This window comes from Cotesia glomerata, linkage group LG1 (assembly GCF_020080835.1).
Source record: "Cotesia glomerata isolate CgM1 linkage group LG1, MPM_Cglom_v2.3, whole genome shotgun sequence".
Taxonomy (NCBI): Eukaryota; Metazoa; Arthropoda; class Insecta; order Hymenoptera; family Braconidae; genus Cotesia; species Cotesia glomerata.
In genome coordinates this window covers 12,666,846-12,691,533 of record NC_058158.1, presented here as the reverse complement: position 1 = coordinate 12,691,533, position 24,688 = coordinate 12,666,846, and the positions used below count along the sequence as shown (strand labels likewise).

Genomic DNA, 24,688 nt, shown 5'->3' with positions numbered 1-24,688 from the left:
TTATATTAATAAACCATTACAAACTCAATTTGTTTTAATATAAATTTTTTAAAACTTAACAAAAATATGGTCATAATATTATAATTTTTTATAAATTAATTCAAATGTTAACTGGCCAAAAACGGTACTTTTACTCTACTCAAATACTTTTCGGAATCGGTCGAAGCAAAAATTTAATTTTCTTCAACATAAATTTTATTTTTTTAACTTGAGAAAATGGCGTTTTAATGAAGAAACGATAACTAAAAATAAAAAATAAAAAAATTTTTAAATTAAAAGACAACGAAACTATTTTTAGCTGAAGAAAATTGTCCTTGGTTAAAGAATTTTTTTGTAAAAAAAGTTTTATTAAAATGATTAATAAAATAATTTTTATTGCTAAAGTAGTCTAGAACAAAAAAAAAAATATGCTTTTTTAGTATTCATAAAAGAAAAATTATTATTTTATAATGTGAATGAGGCATAGGTAAAAATTCAGAATATTGATCTATTGATTTTTTTTTTCAAGTATTAATTAATATATTTTTCAAATAAATTAAAGTTGTGTAACTATATATATATTTCTTAGCTAAATAAATTTTGAATTTTTTTTTGATATATTAGAAAATTGATATGGTAGTATTTCTTCAGATAAAAAGAAGGTTCTCATTCGGATGAGCATGATCTTATAGTATTGCATTGATAGTACGAGTATTTTGGAGTTGATGTATATTTTATAATAAGAAAATATAAAATTTAAGAGCCTAAGAGGTTTAAAAAATAAGCCATATTTATTTTCGATGTAGTTGATATAGTACAGAATTTGTAAAACATAAAATATAAAAAATCTTTAAGAATATAAAATTGCATGGGACGGATCATGTGTGAAGATATCGTATAGTAACGTTATTTTATGTAAGTGAAAGCTCGGGAGGCTTTTTTACAGGTATAATGTGAATGCCGTGGAAATGATAAGACAAATAAAATGTTAAATGTAATGTCGAATAGAAATCCAGTTTTACAGCATAACCGTTAATACGTAAAATAATTGTCAGTAATTTTATTTCTGTAGATAACTGACAGACTTAAAAAGTTGTGAAAAATACGATAAAATTGAATACTGTATCATATAAATGATATTAATTCTCTCAATTTACCCACTTTTAATTTGGAACTCTATAGAGTCATTATTATTTTTAGTGTAATTATATGATTCATAAATAAGCAGTTAAATAAAAATAAAATCATAAAAAAGACATTTGTTTTTAATGATATTTAATATAAAACAGAATATTTTTTCATTAAAACAGAAAAATACCATAAAACTAATAGTTATGTAAATTTATATTACCAATACTAATAAATTTCTTAATTTTCGTTTTTGAAAAAAATTGTATTGTATCATTTTATAAATTAATCAATTGCAATAAAGTTATGAAGTAATAAGTGATAAATTCATCATTTAGTAATAAAAAAGTTTTTTTTTATTTTAGATTTTGCACTGACTGAAGTGCAATAAAATAAGTATTTCATTAAGTCCCAATGAATTTAACTATAATTGAAATATTAATGATTAATGACAATCAAAAAAATGGTAAGAGGTATAATAAATCAATTATAAGTCAACCATTAACTTTGTTTTTTTTTTTTAAATCAACATTAATTTTTTTTACTACTATTATTTTTTTAACTTCTCGCTAAGAAAATTGAAAATTTTCAAAAATCGGGAAGTTATTGTTTTCATCCCGTTTTTCGAAAATCGAGTTTTCATCAGATCTCGACGTTTTAAGGTCCTAGGAAGCTTTCCTGACTATTTCCGCGGTGATGTCACCGTGTCTGTATGTGTGTGTGTGTGTAAATCTCTCATAACTTTTGAACGGATCATCCGATTCGATCAAAATAAGCGGCGTTCTGAAGAGTTCTTTTGCCCCTAGAATTCTGATACTAATTTACAAAATTTGAGTCGATCAATTTTGAGGAATCTCAAAAATAAAATTTCCAAAAATTCGTTTTTTTGAAATATCTTTTAAATGGCTTAACCGATCAATTCCAAAAACTAATCAGCTCTTAACCTCAAAAAACTACGTCGATTGCCATCAGCCCGGTCAAAATCGGTTGATTTGTTCGTGAGATATCGTTGTCGAAAAAAATGTTTTTTTCAGAATTTCTATAAAATTTTCAGTCTGACCAATTTACGCTCGAAGATTTTTTAGAGAACTCAAAAAACTGCGTTGAATGCCTTAAACCGCGAGAAAATCAGTTAATTCATTCAAAAGTTCGAAGAGCTCAAAAGCACAGAACAGCGTTTTATTGGAGCTCGGAGAGCTCAAAATTACACAAAAATTATATTTTTTTGAGCTTGAAGAGCTTAAAAAATAAGTGAATTGTTGAGCACTTAGGTATGGAGGTAGCGCGAAGTTGCAGGGATGGCTTTTAGAGTCAACTGTTTTCCTAATTTTTTACGACCAAAATATGGAAAAAATTTTGTGTATTTATATTAACATAACAACAAGGAAACTTTTTGAATGAATATCATAAAAAATTTTATTTTTATAGAGGCGAATGAATTTTTTTTACATCGTGATTTATATAAATTGCGAATATGTCAATTAACCTTTGGAATATAGAGTTTAACTATTATTAATATTTCTTTACTGTTGAACAATATTACGTAATCTACAACTTGCAGTGTTTTCGGGATATTATCGCTGACCCAGCCAACGATACTTACAGTGTTGGTAAATTCTTATCTAAACTAAACAAGAACATTTTGCAGAAAGTGGAAAATAGATAATCGTTTACCAACATACAGTATTGGTACGCATTGGAAACTAGATATATACTTAGGCCGATAAAACCAATAATTTGAAATAAATTTGAAATAATTGTAATTGCTGAAGAAGTTGCAATAAAGAGGACACATCCAAAATGGATCAAGTTCAATTTCTGATTGATTTATGTAAAAAGTGTTTTTTTTCCAAGAATTTACAAAATTAAATTTGACATGACTTAATTATCACATGGGGGTTGATTTTTTTTTTTAGCAATTTTTAAACAAAAAATTGAAAGAAAAAAATTTTTTTTCAGTTAGTTTCGAGTTAAAATTGAGTCAATTTATAAGTATTACTTTTAAGCAACCATGAATTTGCGATAAACCATTTATTGCATAACCTTTGTCAATAAAATTTTAAAACTATCTTACCGCAGCTCTATGAAAAAACTGTATTGCTCTTGATGAAACGATGAATATTTAACATTACACAGAAAAAAAAATTTCTTGACTGGAGAATAAAATTTTTGGCTCAAGTAAATTTTCGGATGCCCGAAGGAAGACCGAAGTTGTCTTGGCCGAAGTAAAAATTTTTCTTGAAATTCTATTCTTGGTGGAAGTAATTTTTCTTAATTCAAATTATCATAAATACTTGATACAATAAATTTTTATATTGGATCAAGATTTTTAGATACTTTAGAGAAGCAGCGCCACCTACTTCAGCTGAGAAAATTTTTCTCTTGAATATTTGATGCCCATTTTAGATTATTTTAGCACGCAATTATACATATTGAATGAAAGAAAATGGTTCAATATTATTTGATCTTCCCATTTGACATGTTCGTCAATAAAAATATTAATGAAAATTTATTATCGAGATATTTAATTTTTTGGAGCAAGAGAAAAATTTTCTCAAGACAAGAAAATTTTCTTGATTTAAATAAATTGTCTTGGATCAAGATACGTATTTCTTGAAGCAAAAGAATTAATTTTGTTGGGATAAGTGAAATTTCTTGTGTCAAAAAAAAATTTTTTTTTGCCCAAGAAAATAAATAGCAAGAAAAATATTTTCTTGGTTCAAGTGAACCATTCTTTCTGTATACATGTGAAGCAAATACTTTTATCGTGTAAAAACTAACTAAATTAAATACATGCGATTCTTTTAATTTTAGCAGAGGAATATTGTTAATATCTGAAAATAAGTTATCTAAATAAAGTCACTATATTTATTGCGTTAAAATAGAATGAGCTATAAAAATTGTGAAAAAAAAAAAACCTTTATATAATTGTGTTTCTAACAATCTGCAAAAAATAATTGTAGAAAAAGAATTATTCCGAGAAAAAATAGGAAATTAAGACACTAAAACTATAAAAATAACTTTGTTTTCAATTTTACGTTTGATAATATCTCTTTTCCGTTGGAGCACTCACATTTTTTGTCTAATATATAAGTCTGTACTCAACAGTAAAAAACCAATACAAAATGAAGGTTCATGACGCTGAGAACCTTTAAACTTATTCTTTACTCCAGGAATCGTTTACAACTCTATTGCTTTTGGTATACACGTTTAACTTGAAATGAAATATCTTCAATTTCACAGAGAAGAAACAATAATTTCTTTAGTTACGGATTTGTAATTTTTTTTTATAGATAATTTTTATCATGTAGTTTTAATTACTTTTCAATTCTTTTTGTTTATTCAAGTCCGAAAATGATATTTTTTTAATTAGTTATTCCTTAAGAAAAAAATGAATAATAATGTATAAGTTAAAATTTATATTTGAAGTGTGTAATAATTTTTTTTTAAGTAGACAAAAAAATTCTATACAGGAAGATCAAATGACGACAACTCTTAATGAGTGAGTAACTTTGTTCGTAATTGTTGTTTATTTTTTGTTCAAAATTGTTGTTTATTTTGAAGAAATTTAATATGATTTGCTGTCATTTTAAAAATAAATAAATTTCTTGAAAAATAAAAAGAAAAAATGCAATTAACAAAACTAAACAATAATGGTACACTATTTTGGCTTGTAAATTAATTACACAGTAAAAAATTTTGCGTCATTTTGTTCACAAATTTAGTATAACAATATATATAAGGCAAATACATATTTTTGTCTGGTATACAGGTAAACACTTAATGTAATACAGAAGATTTATGCACTAAATTTTTTTGACGTAATAACAAAAATTTTTTACTGCATAAAGAAAAAGTTTTTTTTAGTATATATAATTGATAAAAGTGACACTTTTGATCTTTAATGTCCTCTTTAATAACAAATGAAAAAAAAAAGTACTTATAAACTGTTAATGGTACAATAACATTAAAACAAAGAATAGTACATTTTTTACCTAGGGCAGGAAAATAAGAAATGTCTCAGATCACATGTAATGTGATCTGAGGCTTTCTTATTTCCTGCTCGTGGTGAGAATACTATTTTCCTCCTCGACGGAGGTGGAAAGCGGCATTTTCGTTTAGCGCCACGGGAGGAAAATTGACGCTTTCCGCCTGGAGGGGAGGATAATTTCTTAACAAATAATAAAAAAAGAAATTCTCACATTGTAATTGTCTAAATGATAATTTATGTGAATTCGCCAAGAGATTCTAACACATTCCTGTGGTCGATTTCTATCTAGATCTATAGAAAATTTTAGCATCAATTTCTGTGAAACTCTTCAAGATTCCGTATTCTTCTTCATTCTTAGAAATTTTCACTAAAATCGATAGGTTCTCATACTAATTTTAAACAGTAACAGAGCGACTTATATTAAGTTTCTTTGATCTCCGTACGATGTTCATTAAGTTCCACTATTCATTTTATTAAAGTAAGAGTATTTCCAATTTGAAGTTTAAAAAATTCCATTGTTTCAAAAAACAACCAATTTTAAACATAAATACCTCCATCAAGAATCAAGATAAAAAGTAATATCTTTATTTTAGTTAATATACAAATGACTAGTGTTATAAAAAGAACATAAATTATAAAATTTCAAGAGAGAGATCATTACGATCATAAGATAGATTTATGGATGTTTAGCATCTAAATTTGCAACAAAGTTATACTTAAACATTTATTGATGTTTAACATGAGATGAAACAAAAAAATTACATATCAAAAATAAAATAATTTTATGCAAATACTTTTCTATAAATTAAATAAATGGATTGTGAGAAAAAGCCATAAATTCGTTTTACTTATTCAACTTTTTCGAATCGAAGTCTCACCAGCATTCGATATACTACACACGTCAACTTTAAATATATAGATATATATGTGTCCTTTAATAAATATGATTGGTCATATTTACGATGAGGCGTCCCTAATCCTACCAGCAATCATAATCCTCGTCCATATATCTCATAAGCACATAAAATCGTTCATACATTGCTACAAACTAATCTCTTGACATAGTATAGTATCTTTCTTATGACTTGAGAATTTTTCAAGTAATTAAAACACATAAAAAATATAATTAACCATTATAACTTTAGTAACGATGTAATAACACTGCAATAAGTGATTAATGTCATTATTATTCAAAAACAACCGTGATGATTATAATCATAATTAAAAAATATCGCTTATGTACGCTTGATAAACAACTACTTTGATTGAAGAAAAATATCGTCGCTCGTCTTGATTTTCATATTATTGATTTAGGAATTCTGCGTCTTTAATTAAGAATATATATTATTTCCGATCGATATAATCAAATTCTATATTAAAGAAAAATTTTCGAAAATTAACAATAATTTAATTCTGTTTTCAGAACTTAACCAGCAATACTTAAGTCCAGTTTTCATTAATGATTAGAGAGTGTACTGAGAAAAGGTTCGCAGAGATGAATCCAGTGGTTTAAATGGTAGAGCTCCTGACATGGAATCAGGGAGATCCGGGTTCGATTCTCGGCTTGGTTCCCAATCTCATATTTTTTCAAAGTTATTTTTCGCTTTCAACGAGTTTCCGACGTAATTGTTATTCATTTAACACTATTTAAGTATAGATAACATTGCATGCATCTAATACGGAGAAACAAAATGTCTCGATCTTTATTGAACAATTTGTATATGGATAATTTCTTTTCACATTTACTTGAATGACATATCAGTAGGCAGACTAAAAAAGTATGAAAAACTAACTTCTTACAAGAACTTCGAATTCTTGGTTCAAGAACAAGTTTCTTCATTAAAAATGATAATAAAAAAGTTGAAAAAAAATTTTTTCTCTACATATTATAAAACATATTCAAGACTTTTTTTTAAGAGACAGAAAATAATAGAAATCCGAGAATTTTCGACATTGATGAAACAAGTCTATAATATAAATGAATCAACGGTATCAAGCATCTTCATTCGAGAAAAAAAATTTTCGGGTGAAGTGTTGAGCAAAACAAAACTAAAATTCTGAGTAAAATATTTTTCTTGAATCAATTAATTTTTTTCAGTGTCGTGGAAAATTAATAATATAAATTCCGGCAGATCAAATTTTTGTGAGTATATATATTGAATCTTGGTTAATCAAAAGAAATTCCAGTGTATATATGCATACAACCATTAATTAAGGCCTTCAATTATTTATGGACATACGCATATATTTCTTCTTTTTTTACGTCTACCACATGAAAGAATTTCTGAGGTCCAACCCACGATCAAGTCGATATCTTAATTGGTTGGATCCAACTCGAGTTATTCGAAGAGCCGGTTTCATCATGGTTCATGGTTCCCATCAGAGTCCTCCCCTAATCACCCTGTGGCACCCTCACTTATTGACCACGTCTGAATTCTCTCATTTCAATTCCAATCCTGTTTCGTTTTTTCCCGTCCTGCTCTAAAGATAAAAAAAAATTCAAAGAAGGAATTAAGCGTTCTGACAATCTCATTAACAGCACAATTCTCCTGCCTTTTTTTTCGTAAGTGTGTTTCTAAAAAATTTATTGTATTTATGAATATTCAACATGTAATTCTTGCAATATATTAAATACTTAATAAAGAAATAATGGTATAAAATACCTTAATTAATTTTTGAAGTAATAAACCTGATATTTAGAATTTTTTATAAAATTAGCTATTGCATTCAGAGGTGATTCCGTGAAATATCATCTGTAGATATAGATGATAACTTTTTTTTTGGCTTATACTCTAACACGTGTCGATTGCGATGTTAAAGGTAAAGATTAAATGAAATTAAAATTTGTGTCTGACGACTGCTATAAAATGTAATGTTTATATCTATTAATGCTCCCTCATGAAAACAGCAAAGACATTGGAATTATTTAAAATAATACATGCATATGAATTGCAAAATTAAACAAATGTCAGATACTGAATGTTTTTAAAAGATTTATGAGCTGATGGTTATAATACATTAATATAAAAATTATTTGTAATATTAAATTTCTTAAGTATCATCAAATATTTACTCATACGTTTTTTTTAAAACTATCAAATTTATTTTTTTCATGGTAAAAATAACCATGTTATTTATTTCATAAAAAATATACTTGAGTGATTGTTAATATTAAAACTTGTTTATTAATTTGGATATTTTGTATTTCATTAGAAAATGAAGATCTTAGCTACACTGAAAAAAAAAATTAACTTAATTATAGGGAAAAATTCTTAAACTGAAAAATTTTTCTTAATTTAAGTAAATTTTTTTGATTCAAGAATTCTTTATCTTCACTCGAGACGGCGAAACTTTTCAAATGATTTTCTAGGTTTAAGAATTTTTCTTTTTATTTTTTTTTATTTAAAAAGGGTTTTTTTCACTGTAGGTTTTTTATCTGTAGATACTTTTTAAAATTAAAACAGTTTAATGAAAACTTTAATTTAGGAGTAGTTTTTATTGAGTGGTTAAATATTATGTCAATAATTATATAAATAACTTCGTTTTCAACTTATTAACTAATGATTTTTTTGTTTAAAAGTATCATACGACTAAAATTGTCATCGGTAACCTTACAGAAGATGCATGTCCCGACTAGAAGTTTTAATGTAAGACCTATTGGGCCCGCGTTGGGTTTCCTAATAGGGACCCCAAATGGGGATCTCACGCAAAGTCCTATGCGGCCCTCATTGGGCAATCCTTTTTAGGCCCCATTGGGGAAATCCCCATCAGAACCCAATCTCAATTGTGAAAGAATAGTATATTACACACCTGTGGCAAGAAAATGAGAAATGTCTCAGAACACATATATGTTGCCCGAGGCGAAGCCGAGGTCGACATATATGTGATCTGAGATATTTATTATTTTCCTGCCATAGGTTTGTATACTATTTTTCTGTCCGACAGAGGCGGAAAGCGGCAATTTCGTTTAGCGCAGCGGGCCGAAAGTTGCCACTTTCCGCCTGGAGGGCAGAAAAAAATATTATGATTTTCGAAAAGATTAAAAATAATTTAGGATCATATATTCATATTATATTAGACCTCATTAGTAAATTTAATTTGAATTGAAATGAAATCGTTGATCGAAAAAATCCTTGTCGTGAGTTGGGCTCGAACTTGCGTCCTTTGGGTCCTCAGTCCTTGACGTTACCGTTGGTCCAAGCAGGAATTCTGATGAAGAAAGTTCCTATCTCGTATACATGAACTTTACCGGTTGACTGAGACATTATTCATGTTATGCTCAAGCTTTAAGAAATTGTTTTTTTTTTTTTTTTATTTATCCACTTTACTAACGTGAAAATACAATTTTTGTATAAATTAAATAAAAAATTTAAAAATAAAAAAAAAAAAATTTACCGAAAAATGTAAAAAAATTGAAAAAATTAAAAATAAAATTCCTTAAAACTGTCCGATTTAATTTGAAATCTCCCTTATACTAATACAAAAAATTTTTTTTTGAAAATTAAAATTTTTTTGAAATACAAGTTATTTTTTAAAATTTTATTGTATGGATAAAAATTTAATTATGAAAAATTTTAATTTTTTTTACAATATAAATTCTTTTGAAAATGTGAATCCTCAAAAGTTGGATATTTTTCAAAAATTGAATTTTTACATACTGATAATAAAAATTATCTTCAATTAAAATATTTTTTTATACTGAGAAGAAAAAATTCTGAGTATGAATCTTGTTTCAGCACCATCAAAATGTATTTCAGTCTAAAAACTCACACAGAAAGAACAATTCCTTTACTGGAAAATAAAATTCTTGGCTCAAGAAAATTTTCGGATTCCTAAAGGAAGACCGAAGTTGTGTTGGCCGAAATAAAAATTTTTCTTGAAATTCTATTCTTGGTGGAAGTAGTTTTTTCTTAATTCAACATCATAAATACTTGATAAAATAAATTTTTATATTTGATCAAGATTTTTAGATACTTTAGGGAAGCAGCGTCACTTACTTCAGTTAAGGAAAAAATTTCCTCACCTTGAGAAAATTTTTCTCTTAAATATTTGATACCGATTTTGTATTATTTTAGCGTGCAATTATACATTTTGAATAAAAAAAAAAATTATTCAATATTATTTGATCTTCCCATTTAACATGATGTTGATCAATAAAAATATTAATGAAAATTTACTTCTATCGAGATATTTAATTTTTTGGAGCAAGAGAGAAATTTTCTCAAGATAAGAAAATTTACTTCTATCAAGAACTAAATTTTTTGGAGCAAGAGGCTGAATTTTCTTAAAACAACAAGATTTTCTTAACTTAAATAAATTTTCTTGGATCAAGATACATATTTCTTTAATAAGCAAGAAAATTAATTTTATTGAAATAAGTGAAATTTCTTGTGCCAAAAAAAATTTTTTTTTTTTCGCTTAAGAAAATAATTACGAAGAAAAATATTTTCTTGGCTCAAGTTAACCTTTTTTTTCTGTGGAGTAGGTACTTGAATTTAATCTGGAATTGATCCCAAATTAATCTAGAATAACTCCGCTAAAAAAACTCGAATTCACTCTACACGCGAATTGTTTAATTACTTTACTCCAAAACTCCGAGTAATGGGATTAAATTTTAATTTGGATTAACATTTACTCCGAATTCATCCCGATTTTTTACGATGTATTTTTAATCTCGTAAAATTTAATTTTTCAAAATATAAGGTTATGTAAAATTTGATGAAGCTAAATTTTGTAGTTTTTATTTAACAATGTTAGATGATTTTTTTTTCCTAATTCTTTTCTATACTTATCGGCTAATTTTTATTTTTATTTCTAATTAATTTACAATGAATATATGCTAATAATATAAGCTCACAGATCTTTGGGTGATTGATTTTTTATATAAATAAACGATTGTCTAAATTTAAAGATTATTTCTTCATGCATCTACTCTCAGGTTGGGTTATCCCTCTTAGATCCCATTCAGATCCCACTGGGGAAAATTTAGAAATTGTATTTTTTTTTTCCGTTTGGTTATCTCTCTTAGGTCCCACACAGGACCCTATTGGGAGAAACTGAATAAAAATTTTTAATTTTACGTTGGGATTTCCCATTTAGGTCCCACACAGGGCCCTGTTGGGAAAAACAATGAAACTACTAATTTTTGCATTGGGATTTCCCATTTAGGTCCCAAGCAGGGTCCTATCGGAAAAAACTGAATAAAAATTTTTATTTTACGTTAGGATTACCCGATTGGGGGCTAATTAGGCCCTTCTTGGGATTTCCCAATTGGGTGTGCCTCTTCGGGACCTAATCAGGTCCAGATGTATACGCTATGGATAATCCCAAAGTAATTTCTAGTTGGGGTGTTCTTCGAACAATCATGTCAGAAAATAACTTTAGTTTTCATTATTTTTATCTGTCATACAAACGAAATCTTCATTTAAAAAGTCAGTTATTTTATACCCTCATAAATAATCATTTTTAAAAGTTTAAGCTTGAGTTAATAGAACCTCGAGTATTATTTAATCATTAAGAAGTTTTAATTAGATATTTAAAAAAAAATAGAATAAAGAAATAATTATATACAATATCAGGCACATATTTTTATTTAATTTTTGGCATGATAAAACTGGTTGCGAAAAAAAAAAAAGAAAATCAATTAATAAGAAAGCATATATTAATTAATCATTAGAAGGAGTGTTAAAATAAAATGAAATTATAAAATATTAAGAAATTTCTTATTTGCTAGACTCTTAGATTGAAAATGTCCACAGCGATTATAAATGTGATAGTGAAATTTATTAGGATATCATTTATATCACTGACACTTATAATGGTATATAACACGAATAAGATGGCTAACCAGTGAATAATGAATAATTGTTAAAGATACCTCTATTACATTTATAGTGGTCATTTGAAAAGCCATATCGATTTGTTTTAGGTGCATAACGGTATGCATCTACCTATATAAGTAAAGCAGGTCTAACTCAACTGTTTTCGCCCGACTAGCCGACCGACGACCGACGATGGATGGAAGCCGTCAAAGCGGGGGAGAACATAAGAGCTCATAAATGCGAATTTAAGAGGTGCAATAAAGGCACGTTTAAATCGAGAGTAAAGGAGCGAATAAGGTTTTGTGTACGCGTGCCACTCCTGGAATTTTCACGCTTCCTCGTTAATATCATTTTTAAGCTTCAACCCTTTAAATATATTGCTACAATTTCGAAAGCTTTTAACTTTTCTTTAACCTAGGTGATGTTTACAATTGTTGCTTTAATCTTCAGCGTATACTCCAAACAAACTCAAATATCCTTCTAACGGGTGACCTCATAAAATTCGATGACATTCTCAGACTTATAACTCGTCCAACGCTCCCTTTTCGAGGTTATGCTAAAAATTCAAACTATTTTTTCTCTCTGTGTTTATACTCTATTGTTACACATATTTTACCTTGAATTCGTCACGTTACAGTTCATTTTGATTTTGGTTGTTTATTTTTAAATTTAAAATAAAAAAATTTACACACAATTTGTAGAGAGAAAAAATTATCAAAATTTATCCAAATATTTCAAAATTTTTACTGCATTTGATTCAATACTTAAGTCTAAAATTTTTGCAATTTTTTTTTTAATTAATTTGTGCTACTTAAGAAAGCAATTGTTTGAAAATCATAAAAAAAAATGTAGTAAGATATTAAACGTTACCGACAAGATCAGAGACCAGATAATTTTGTTGAAAAAATTCATTTATTTTCCCATATAACTTATTTGGCAATAAAAACTTTAAATTGTGTGTTGTTTTCAATGTCATTAATCTTTGAAATCAATAAAAATATTTTTAGAGTGTAATTTACTTTCATATTTAAACAAGTAAAAATTTTAAATATTTTTTTGAGTTCCATAAGTTCAGTGGAAGTTCTAAATTTTAGCTCCGTTATTTAGTATATTGCACGTTTATTAATCGATTCATTTTGAAAGTTGAAAAAATTTTCGAGATTGTTAAATATATAATGTTTTGAATATACTACCGAAAATTGAAAAAATCTAACTTTAAATCTTAATAAATTAGACTAGTTGTTGGAAGAAAGCAATTCATACAACTGGTGTTGTTGTTTTACTTTATAGGTATACTCCTAATAAATACTATTCTATTTCACGAGATTGCTACAGTTAATTTGGTCATAAAATTTGCGACGATATGAAATAAAATTTCTCTTATAACCCTCACCAAGATTATTCGAACAAAAAAAAGTTACCCTTTTCGTGTTGTTTACATACAAAACTAGCATTAAAAATCTTTAATAAATACCACTATGTGAACTTATGAGACCAATTCCTTTTTTTTACAAAAATATATATTTTTTTTACAATCTAATATCATGAAATTTTACTATTTTCCAAAAATTTTGTTGTAAAATATATTATATTGAAGCTTTTTTCAATAATTTTTCGAAAAAGCTTAGAGGTTACCCTTCAAATTTCAAAAAAGTTCACTAAAACTTCAATTTAATCAGATCTGAAAGTTTATAAGAAGATTTTAATTTTCAAAAGAAAATAAAAACAACTGTATCGCATAAAATTCATATTCTCCTACCGAATAATTTTTGAAATCATTCCCTTATTTATTGTGTTAAAAAATGTATCGAACATTACCAGCTGGATCAAAATCAATCGATTTATTCAAAAATTCTAAAAATAATGAATAATTTGAATTTTGAAAAGTTATCAAACCGTTACAAATTGTTATCCTTAGAAATAACGGGAAGTTTCAGGAATGGCCTTCCGTTTCAGGGTCATCTATTTCTCGATATGGATTTTCTTTTTTAAAGGAAGTATATTTAGTCGTAAATGATGTATTTTTCTTTTTTGAATAAAAGACCCAAGCCCTTTGTACAGGAATTATAAAAAAGTCTAGCAGAGATGTGTATTATCTTCAAATGCAACGGTATATTGAATTCATGTGTAGAGAACGTTCAATTTTCTGAAAGTTAAAATCAAAAAAGCAGGTTTATAGTTTTAAAAATCATGTTAAAATTAACCTTTAGGACTAATATCTACTTAAATAGATCGATAAGCTTTAATTTCAATGCAATGAATACTTCCATTAAAAATTTTATCAAACGGTACTATTTTTCTTTCTTATAATAAACAAATAAAAAAGAATTATTTGTTAACAATTTTTGAAAGTTAAATTCAAATTTTGCATGAAATTTCAGGCGAATTTTTTTATAAAATTAGTAGTTTCACTGTAATATCCAAAAATCGGCTAAATTGACGGTAGGTACACTTTGATCTTGAATAACTTTGGAACCATCTAATTTATCAAAAAGTCATTTAATACCTTTTGTAGAACCTTCAATTTTATATAAAAAAAAACGTTATGATATCTTTTCTGTACAATTTATGATTGGCTACTTACAAAAATTAGAAGAAGCAAAAAAATATCCCTAAATTAAAACATAATTTCAAGTCTCGATCGTTCTGAGAAAAAAATTTTTTTCATTTATTACCCTAGTATACTTCCTTTGCAATTTTCAATAATATGCATCTATTATTACTTTAATCAAAAAGAATTTTGTTTATGAAATTCATCAATTGATCTCAAGTTAAATATATTACCTCAAAATTCTTTACGTATATCATATAATTCCCTCATCAAGAGCAATAGAATCAAATTTATTTATATTCTTTAGATTAACAATTATTACGATATAATCATAAAAATAATGAAATACATCTGATGTACATCAACCTCCACGCCACGCCTTTCATATTTTATATGCTCGAATTATTCTCAATTCTCATCGTTAGCTCAATTAATTTATATACTCTATTTAAGTTCTATTACTTTTAATTTATTTCTAATGCTCAACCCATTGTTGATGATTACAGTAATCAATTCTAAAGTTGTTTTGAACTATCTAGCTGAGCAAATCAAAAGCTGCCACCCAAGTTTTAAATTCGACATGATTTGATTCAATCATTTCCCACGATGACTAATCTCAATTGATTCACCCAAACTGAATGTAACATTGTAGCAATAATATTCTTTGAAGGTATGAATACATGAAAATCGATACTAAGAAAAAAGTTTGGATTTTCTTCAAGGAAAAAATGAATCATACGATTAAGATGTTTATATACATTGATTCACACTAAACAAATCCTTTCAACGAAAAAAACTTCCATTAAGACTTTATTAGTAGAGGATTCTTTTTAGGATGAGAGTGTACTTTATCGAAAAATTTTTCATCGATGAGTGAATAAGAATACCACCATAATATCAAGAAAATTTAAATTCTGGGTTTTCATTAACAAACCTGGGTGTTTTTCGAGTGACTAATGTTTTACTAATGGATGCTATTACTGGTATTAAAAAAAGCTAGATAACTTGTACAAGATAAGTGTTTTAAATATGTATATATATATATAATCATTATAGCAAAACAAAATTAATCAAGACATATGCGCGTGCACTTTTAACATGAAACATATCTTTACAAGAAAGAAACAAAAAAAAAGAAATGAAGATAAAAATCCTTTTTGATTTGCCGCTTGTCATATTTTTAAATAAATCGATATCAATACTACCGTTCTGGGAATTCTCAATAAAAATTTTTAGTTGAAAGTGTTTTCTTGAAATATCTCAATTTGCTAAATAATTTGAATAAACTAATGGGAGTCTGAAAAAATAAAACCCAAAGAAAGATTTATTAGTATTTTAATGAAATATTATTATTGTTTTTGTTTATTTCCTGAGGCATTAAACATTAAACACACGCAAACATGAAAAATATATTCAAGAGAAGATTACACTAAAATCAATTTAAAAGCCGCGTGAATTTTTAGATTTGTAAGTGAGTAGCGCACTTAACAGAAGAACTGAGGCGTCTAATGGATGTGAATATATCGTTGTAATAAATTTAAAGCTGCAAAAAGCGCAGTCGGTAGTCAGCGTGCTGTACGGCATACAGGAAATAGAAGAGAAAGCGAGTGGTAAAAAAGAACCATTTACCCGTTCACTGAGGCTGAGTTTCAAGAAAAAACAAAAGGAAAAAGAAAAATAAGCTTTGGATCATTTCCCTGGAATAGCAAAAAGAAAATCAAAAGGAAAAAGAAAAACCTGGATGTGTATGTGCCAGTCATCACCTTTCCGGTATATATTGGAAGCCATCTTGGACGTAACCTACCAATCCGAGCAGCGTAAACTTTGTTCCCTACGTGGTACCCGGCCCCACCCGAGGAGCTGCCACGATCAATACTGGGAAACAACCCCCGGTTACACCCTCTAACCCTCGTCGAGTCTCCCTTCTCTTACTTTATTCCTGGACAAGCCAGCGAGCCCTGGGCAAGGGCAAGGGACGCAAGCCAGAAATTTCGATGCGGGCCAGATATTCTAGGCAGTAGATAGCCAACCACCCTTCTACCCTTCCACCCTTTTTATCTACCCACCTCTGAAGAGAGTTATGGAGCTTCCTACGGACTACTGAGCACAGACGACTGGGTGAACTGCTTCGAGCTCTGTGAGTTGCTTCAGCATGCGGGATGAGGGATTCAGAGGATCATTATTATTCATTGAGGCAAGAGAAACCCCTTGGTGCCGTGGTATACATTCTTAGAAGTTTCGCCAAGTTAAGGCATAAATTCTGGTAATCAATAGAGGATATATTGCTTTTTACACCTGCTGTTAAAGTTGATTATCTTTTTGCTTTACCTTATCTGTGTTTTTTATGACTGATGACAATTTCGCGATGTTATAGTTTAATCTAAAAAATTGTTAGAATTTTATCAAGAGTAGATAAAAAATTATTCATATTATTCATAGCGAGAAGTTAAAAAAGTTTCAAGCATTTGATAAAAATCATTTTTTTATGAATCTGAAAAAACTTCCGGATTATTTGCACGGGAAAAATATTTACTTGAACTAAAATCAAATATTGGGGAAGATAAAAATTATTTTAGACTTTATGAGTACAAAAATTGGGTTCCATGATTGTTGATACCCCGAAAAAATATCCCCGGACAAAATATTCCCAAAATAAATATTCCTAGATAAAAAGAGACCTGATACCTAAAAACTGATACCATTTTAATCTTCAATAAGTGAAAATATTGATCAAACATATCTCAATTTATTCGTGATATTTTGGATTTAGTGCCTTATGAGTCTAGTCAAAGCATATGGAATTTTAAAATGAAGGCAAAATAAAATTTTTACGGCTTTTAGGTTCTAAAAATAAATGAAATGCAATCATCAATTAATTAATTAATAGACTTCTAAAAATCAATTGAATATACTTTAACCATCCGAAGATAATCAATTCTCAATAACAGTAAAAACAAATTACTGATAAACAATTACAGATCATAACTACTCTGTTTATGCTCAAAATAAAATTTGTTTATGATAGGAAAAAATGTGTCTTTTCGTTCTGTGGTAAAATTCTAACGTATGTATTCAAAAATTTTCGTCAAATTTAACACAAAAAATTTTTTTGCACAAAATTCATGTTATTATTTCAACTCTTACATTTAGACAAAGTTACTTTAGTGTCAAACAATATATTTGTGTGTTTAAAAATGCACTGATAAAAAAAAACTAACGACTATCTTGAACGATCATACTAAAATTTTAAGTATATTATGAGTTACTCTGAGGATATGAGTAATAATAACGAAAAATTTTTTATTTATAGTATTTAGATTCTAGCATTCACATAATGATTTTAAGATCAAGAATTCAATGAAAATTGGTCATTATAAATAATTGAAATTTGCTCAGAAAATAAAGATCAAGCAAGCAAAATTCTCATTTAAGGTCTGTATAATTGTTCTTATTTTTTGTTCGACAGTCAAGAATTTTTTTTTTTTTTTTTTTTTTGTGAAAATAAGGCTAAAATTAGCATAAAAAACACCAAAACCACTCATTAGGTATAAATAAGGCATCGAGTTGGAAAAAATCAGTCTATCAAAATAGCAATGATTATTTACGATGACTGAAATGGAATCTGTTGTCTAAAATGTAAGAAGTCTTAGAAACTTGATCCCGAAGGATATTTTTGCTAACAAAAATTAATATTGTTGTTGTTAAAAAATGAAGATTAGATATACGCGCGAAAGGAAACATAAAGAAAAGAAAGGCATATGAATATTAAAAGTATAACGTTGAAGCAGCCGCATATGGGAACCGCTCTTTGATTATCCGCTGGTTCGTATAATAACAAGTTCATAAAGACGTCTGGTGCGCATGTGCGCTTTGAGGCCAGTCTTACTCACACGGATTTGAATAATGCGACCATTTACATACTCAGAAGCGAGAGGCTAAAAATAAAAAAGAACTGAAATGAATAAGGAAAGAAGAAGGATACGGTCTGTGTTCCAACACCGACGCCACAACCAAAGGCAGCCATTTCCGTTGGCAAGCTGTCCCTCCAGTACGCCCATACAGCATAGCTAGATCAGGTCTTTGCCTTCCTGTACCAGAACTCGAGAAGACATATATATACACGCCAAGACTTACTTGTGTATACTATATATTTACTGGAAGACATCTTATTTCCAACAATGTTTCCTCTCCGCTCTCCAGTGGTCCGCCCGTAAATTCTCATTCCAAATCCCGAGACTCGTATATAATATCTGTATCCCCACTAGCAGTAGATCCACCTTTAAATCCTTCGTTTTTCTCTCCCGCTATTGGCCTACGCTCGATTCCTGCTCACCCGGCATAAAAAATCTTCAATAGATCGATGAACTTCAACAATACTATCCTTTACCTTTTTTTCAACTGTATACAGAGGATGAGGATCTATTGCTATTTTTTACTTTATAGGTTCACCTTCTTTTCTTATCCATGGTAAGACAGCAAATTTTAATATTGAGCAAACGGTAAAATTTCTATGATTATTTAAAAGTCTTGTGTACATAAACTTTTTGTATAGGAGCTTTAAATTGAAAATTCAAATCAGAGGTAGTTAAAAGACGAAAAGCTTCAAATATTTGAATTGATCGATTGAAGTCATTACGTATGCATCGAAAAATTATCAGCATACACAGAATAAAAAATATTGTTAAAATGACTATCCAACGTATCCTCAAATGACGTTTCCTTAAAATAACGATCCAGATTTCTGATTTAAGGATTCATTTGTTTGACTTAAGCATAAAGAGAATAGCTCTTGTAAATATATGTAGTTTCGTCAAAACAGGCAACTGTTTTGTTAACGTGAGGATCCGTATAGTTGAATTAACTAAATATAACGCTAAAATAATGATATGGATCGACATTTTGATGATCCGCTGTATAGCTTAATTGGCTATACAGCGTACATCTCTAAAAAAAAATGACTATACGGCGTATAGTCAGAATAACAAATCAGTCATTAGCTAAAAGTTGGCTCGACTGGTATTTTGACTTCTAAAAATCTCTTGGACTCTACACTGATAAAAAAATTGACTTGACTCAAGAACAAAATTCTTGAACCAAGAATACCATTTTGAAGAAAATAATTTTCTTGAGCTAAGAAATTATTCTTGGTCTAAGAAAATTTTCTTGAGTCAAGAATTTATTCTCTTGACTCAAGAATAGTATATTACACTACAAGGGTAGAAAGTTGAGATTCCTGCACTGTGCGCCATGTGGCGCACAGTTCAGGGCTCTCAAATTTCTGCCCTTGTAGTGTATACTAGTTTTCTTGCTATCCGGTCGAAAGTACGCAAAAAATTGCGGTGAAAAAAATTGATACCTGTCCCCGACATTTGCGGCACGAGCGAAGCGAGCAAGCATCAAATACACCTGTCGATAAAGATATTAATTTATAATCTATCATATTACTACTTTCTTTTGAGAAAAGATCTTAATTTAATTAAATAAATTAAAAATTATAAATATATTATAAATTAACTCTGATTTTAAAAATAAAAAAAAATATAAAAATGAAATAATAATCGTAAAATGCATAGAAAAAAAAAAATTAAGAAAAAAATCTGTTTGTGTATTTTTTCAAATAATTATTTGTTCAATAATTAATTTATTTATTTGAGAATATCTATCAGAATTAAAAATATTTCTCGTTTTTTTTTTTTCTAATTTAAATATTTAACAAGTCTAATTTCATTAAAATAAATATTCATTTTCTGTAATTAACTTAGTTTCAATCTAAAATCATTGACACATAACAAGACAAATACATTCATAACAATCACAAGTAAGGTTAGGCTTATAAACATAAGTAATAGAGTGAGCGCGACTACCGACTTTCGGACTTTCTGCCGCCTCGTGTCTCGTTGTCAGTGCATGAATACATTTTTTCGGCTCCCCGCCGTAGAGCGCATGCGCGACTCGACCACGGCATAAAAGCGAGGCTTTCTGCTGTGAAATCGCAGCGGGAACCTCGTACTTTCGACCGGCGTAGTAAGAAATAATCATTTCTTCAAAATGGAATTCTTGGTTCAAGAGTTTGGCTCTTGAGTCAAGTCAATTTTTTTATCAGTGTATCTTCAGCAACTTTCAGTAAAGAGTGACCTTTGTTTTCATCAGGAATAAATAAAATATCATCTTGTTGTACTTTTTCTTTCACCTTTTTTATCATGTATGTTGATGGGCCAAAAATATTTACAATTTTTTCTGTTGACCAACTTGATGGTAGTACAAATAATATTTGCATTTTTAACTTCTCGCTAAGAAAATCGAAGATTTTCAAAAATCGGGAAGTTATTGTTTTTACCCCGTTTTACGAAAATCGAGTTTTCATCGAATCTCGACGTTTCAAGGTCCTAGGAAGCTTCCCTGACTATTCCCGCGATGGTGTCTGTCTGTCTGTCTGTATGTGTGTGTGTGTGTGTGTGTGTGTGTGTGTGTGTGTGTGTGTGTGTGTGTGTGTGTGTAAACCTCTCATAACTTTTGAACGGCTTGGCCGATTTGATCGCGGTTGGTGCCATTCGAAAGGGCTTGACCAAACTTAGAATTTGAATATGCTTCGGAACGATTCGGAAAAAAAAAGTACAAAAAAAAATTTTTTCAAATGGGGTTTTTTTGGAATAACTTTTAAACGGCTCTACCGATCAATTCCAAAAACTAACCAGCTCTTAACATCAAAAAACCACGTCGATCGAAGCCAGTCCGGTCAAAATCGGTTGATTCGTTCGAGAGTTATCGTTGACGAAAGAAAACCGAAAAAAAGTGTTTTTTCAGAATTACTCCGAAATTTTTTGTTCTATCAATTTAAACTTGAAAATTCTTTATGGAGCTTAAAAACCTGCGTCGAATGCCACCAACCGCGTAAAAATCGGTTCATTCATTCAAAAGTTATTGCGATTTGAAAATTCAAAAAATAGTATTTTATCAAACTTTTGAGCTCGAAGAGCTCAAAAGCATACAAAAGCTATTTTTTTATCTCGGAGAGCTCAAAATAACTCTGAAATTGTATTTATGAGCTCGAAGAGCTCAAAAACGTCATAAGTGCAATTTCAAGCGTTTAGGTATAAAATTGACGGGAAGTTGCAGGGATGGCCTTCAGGGTCAACCGTCTTCCAAATTTTTTTATTATTGAGAATAACAAAATTAAATAATTATTTAATTTAACATCATTCGAAGTTTAAAAAAAAAAAAATTTTTTTTCTCCCAAAATCAAAAATTGATATCTTCGAAAAAAAAAACACCCTCTTGAAAATTTCAGGATATTTTAAGATTGGTAAGAGGTACTCTGTAAAAAAAATGAGCCAGAAATTTCATAGCGGGCTTTGATTTTCACGATTTTTTAAATTTCAAAATTTTCTCACTTTTTGATTTTTCAAAAATTTTACCCAAACAAACTTTTTTTTTATAGTTCTAAGTATCCCCTTTAAAATGAACTTTGGCCCATATCTGTAACTATAATAGTTTCCGAGGTATTACAAAAATAAACTTGAAAAACCTGAAAATGGTGAAATTTTGAATTTTGCATAACTTTTCGAAAAAAATTTTTAAAATTTTTTCCTTTGGCACTGCTTTGTTTTATGATAAAAGCAAACTTGTGACCAAATTTCAGACAAATCGGAAGGGATCGATTTCAACTATTGGTCGATTTGACATGGAATGACCCGCATATATAGAAATTTTCTTATCAGTAGTAACTACTTATAATAAGTTCAGACATACTTATATTTTGATTAATCATTTATAATGAATATAGTAGCATTTCAATCTTTTAATTAATGTATGATATTCAAAATAAATAATCATTTGCACCATAAAAATCAATTTCAAAAAAACTGCAACGATCAAAAAAGACTTTTAATAAATGAAGAGTGTGAAAATTAATGAATTTCCACTAAAAAGTCTGGAGATATATTTTAAATAGCATTAAAATTTTATGAACTTTTCCGAAGTTATAAACACGTAAATGACTACCTCCATGTAAATTTATCACGCTCAAAAAAATTTAGCGAAGAATCAGACACATCCATACTAAACATCCATAATAAATAAGTTTTTGTTTTTCAACAGTAAATGTAACAATAAAGTTAAAAATGATTAATGTGTAACTTGTACACTTTTATTCCTAATTCATTTTACTCCTCAATTACATTTTTTGTCCATAATCTGTCCCGATTATACTGCACAAGGCAAGCCGTGACTATGTAAAGTGCTTACAAAACATGCAAAGGGAACCTGCACTGGATTAAAAATCTTCATGGAAAAAAGAAAGAAGAAAAAACAGAAAATTTGCCCGTATCGTGATTTTGCAGAACAATAAATCAAAGAGCAGGAGCCCGCGACACGTGAGTCGTAATATTTAAGTTAATAGCTCAGTATAATAAAGTTAATGGCTTTATGATAGCTGTTGGAAAGATGAGAGTACGGACACATCGCATTCATGCACTTTCTACAACACTCAGTACTTCTTGCTCTTTTCCCACTGGATGCTTTTGTTCAACTTAAACTCTTACATACAATGCGAGCTATATATATTTGCTCTCTCACATTTGACGGCGTACATTTACCGACAACGGGTACACAGCTATTGTCGGCGGAAAATTCAACGATTCCAAGCACTCTCGCAGACCATCTGTATCTTTGTACATAATTCCAGCTATTATATATAATTTCAGATAAAATATGCTAATGTTACAAAAGGAAATTTTTTTAAAGTTGAAATCCTTCCTTTTGATGAAAGGATTTTTTACTGCGAAACTATCTAGTCAGCTTCTAAGTTCTTGTTATTAACATTTTAAATGCTATTATGAAGATATTCCTAAGCTGCAAGACCAATTGTTCGCATACTTTTAATCTATAGCTGAAGTTTGAATGTTTTATGCAACTATAAAGTACATTTTCTATTGTAGAAACAATAAATTAGTTGCAAAAAAATAGTCTACAGTGCTTCCATATGTACTTAGAAACAAACAAAGGCATATTATTATAACATATTTTATTTTTTATACACTGATAAAAAAATTAACTTGACTCAAGAGCCAAAATCTTGAACCAAGAATACCATTTTGAAGAAAATTATTTTCTTGAATCAAGAGAATAAATTCTTAAGACAAGAAAAATACTTAATTCAAGAATAATGTCTTGTCTCAAGAATTTATTCTCTTGATTCAAGAAAATCATTTTCTTTAAAATGGTATTCTTGGTTCAAGATTTTGGCTCTTGAATTAAGTTAATTTTTTTATCAGTGTAACTATGTTTATACACTGATAAAAACATTAACTTGACTCAAGAGCCAAAATCTTAAATCAAGAATTCCATTTTGAAGAAAATGATTTTCTTGAGTCAAGAAAACAAATTCTTGAGACAAAAAAAATTTACTTAAATCAAGAATAATTTCTTGTCTCAAGAATTTATTCTCTTGATTCAAGAAAATCATTTTCTTTAAAATGGTATTCTTGGTTCAAGATTTTGGCTCTTGAATTAAGTTAATTTTTTTATCAGTGTAACTATGTTTATAACATCAAAAATTTTAACGGTTGACTTTCGCAAAATTTTTGTTCTTACATCAATAATAAAATTAAGTTGATTCAAGAAAGTTATTTTGAAGAGATTGTTCGTCTAAAAATCAAAACAGAAAATTACTGAATCAAGTAAAATTTACTCAAACCTAGAAAAATGTTTTAATTCAAGAATTTTTCTACTGAATTGACGACGATGAAACTCTTCAAAATGATTTTCTTGGTTGAAAAATTTTTTTTTGAATCAAATTTAATTTATTATAAGTGTAATTAATTCTTTTGTACCACCTTAAATTTTGATATTAGCAGTATTTTTATTTTTGACACACCCAGAACTTCTAGAAAGTGAATTTTTATCAAAAGCCTTCTTGAAAAAATGAAAATTGAACTATTTTAGTGAGCAAACAATTATGCAAATTAGAAAGTGGAAGGCAATTATTAAAAATAAGTATATTATAGGAAGTATTATGTTCAATACATAGAAGTGCACAATTATTGTTATTAGATACGCTGGAATAGTGATGAATGAATATATTACAATATTTTCATCAGTTATATGCATTCATTAAATTAAATTAATGTGAAAATACAAGAAACCTAAAAAAAAAAAAATTGACTTTTGAAAAAACTGAGGTGGATCACTCCTTACTATAACTACTTCTCGTTGCATGTG

General features: G+C 28.5%; 1 protein-coding gene across 3 annotated transcripts in view; it reads right to left on the bottom strand.

Annotated features, from left to right (window-relative positions):
* The window catches only part of LOC123261332 (homeobox protein abdominal-B-like), a 99,620-nt gene that overhangs the window by 53,151 nt on the left and 21,781 nt on the right, over window positions 1–24,688 (bottom strand). The window lies entirely within an intron of this gene.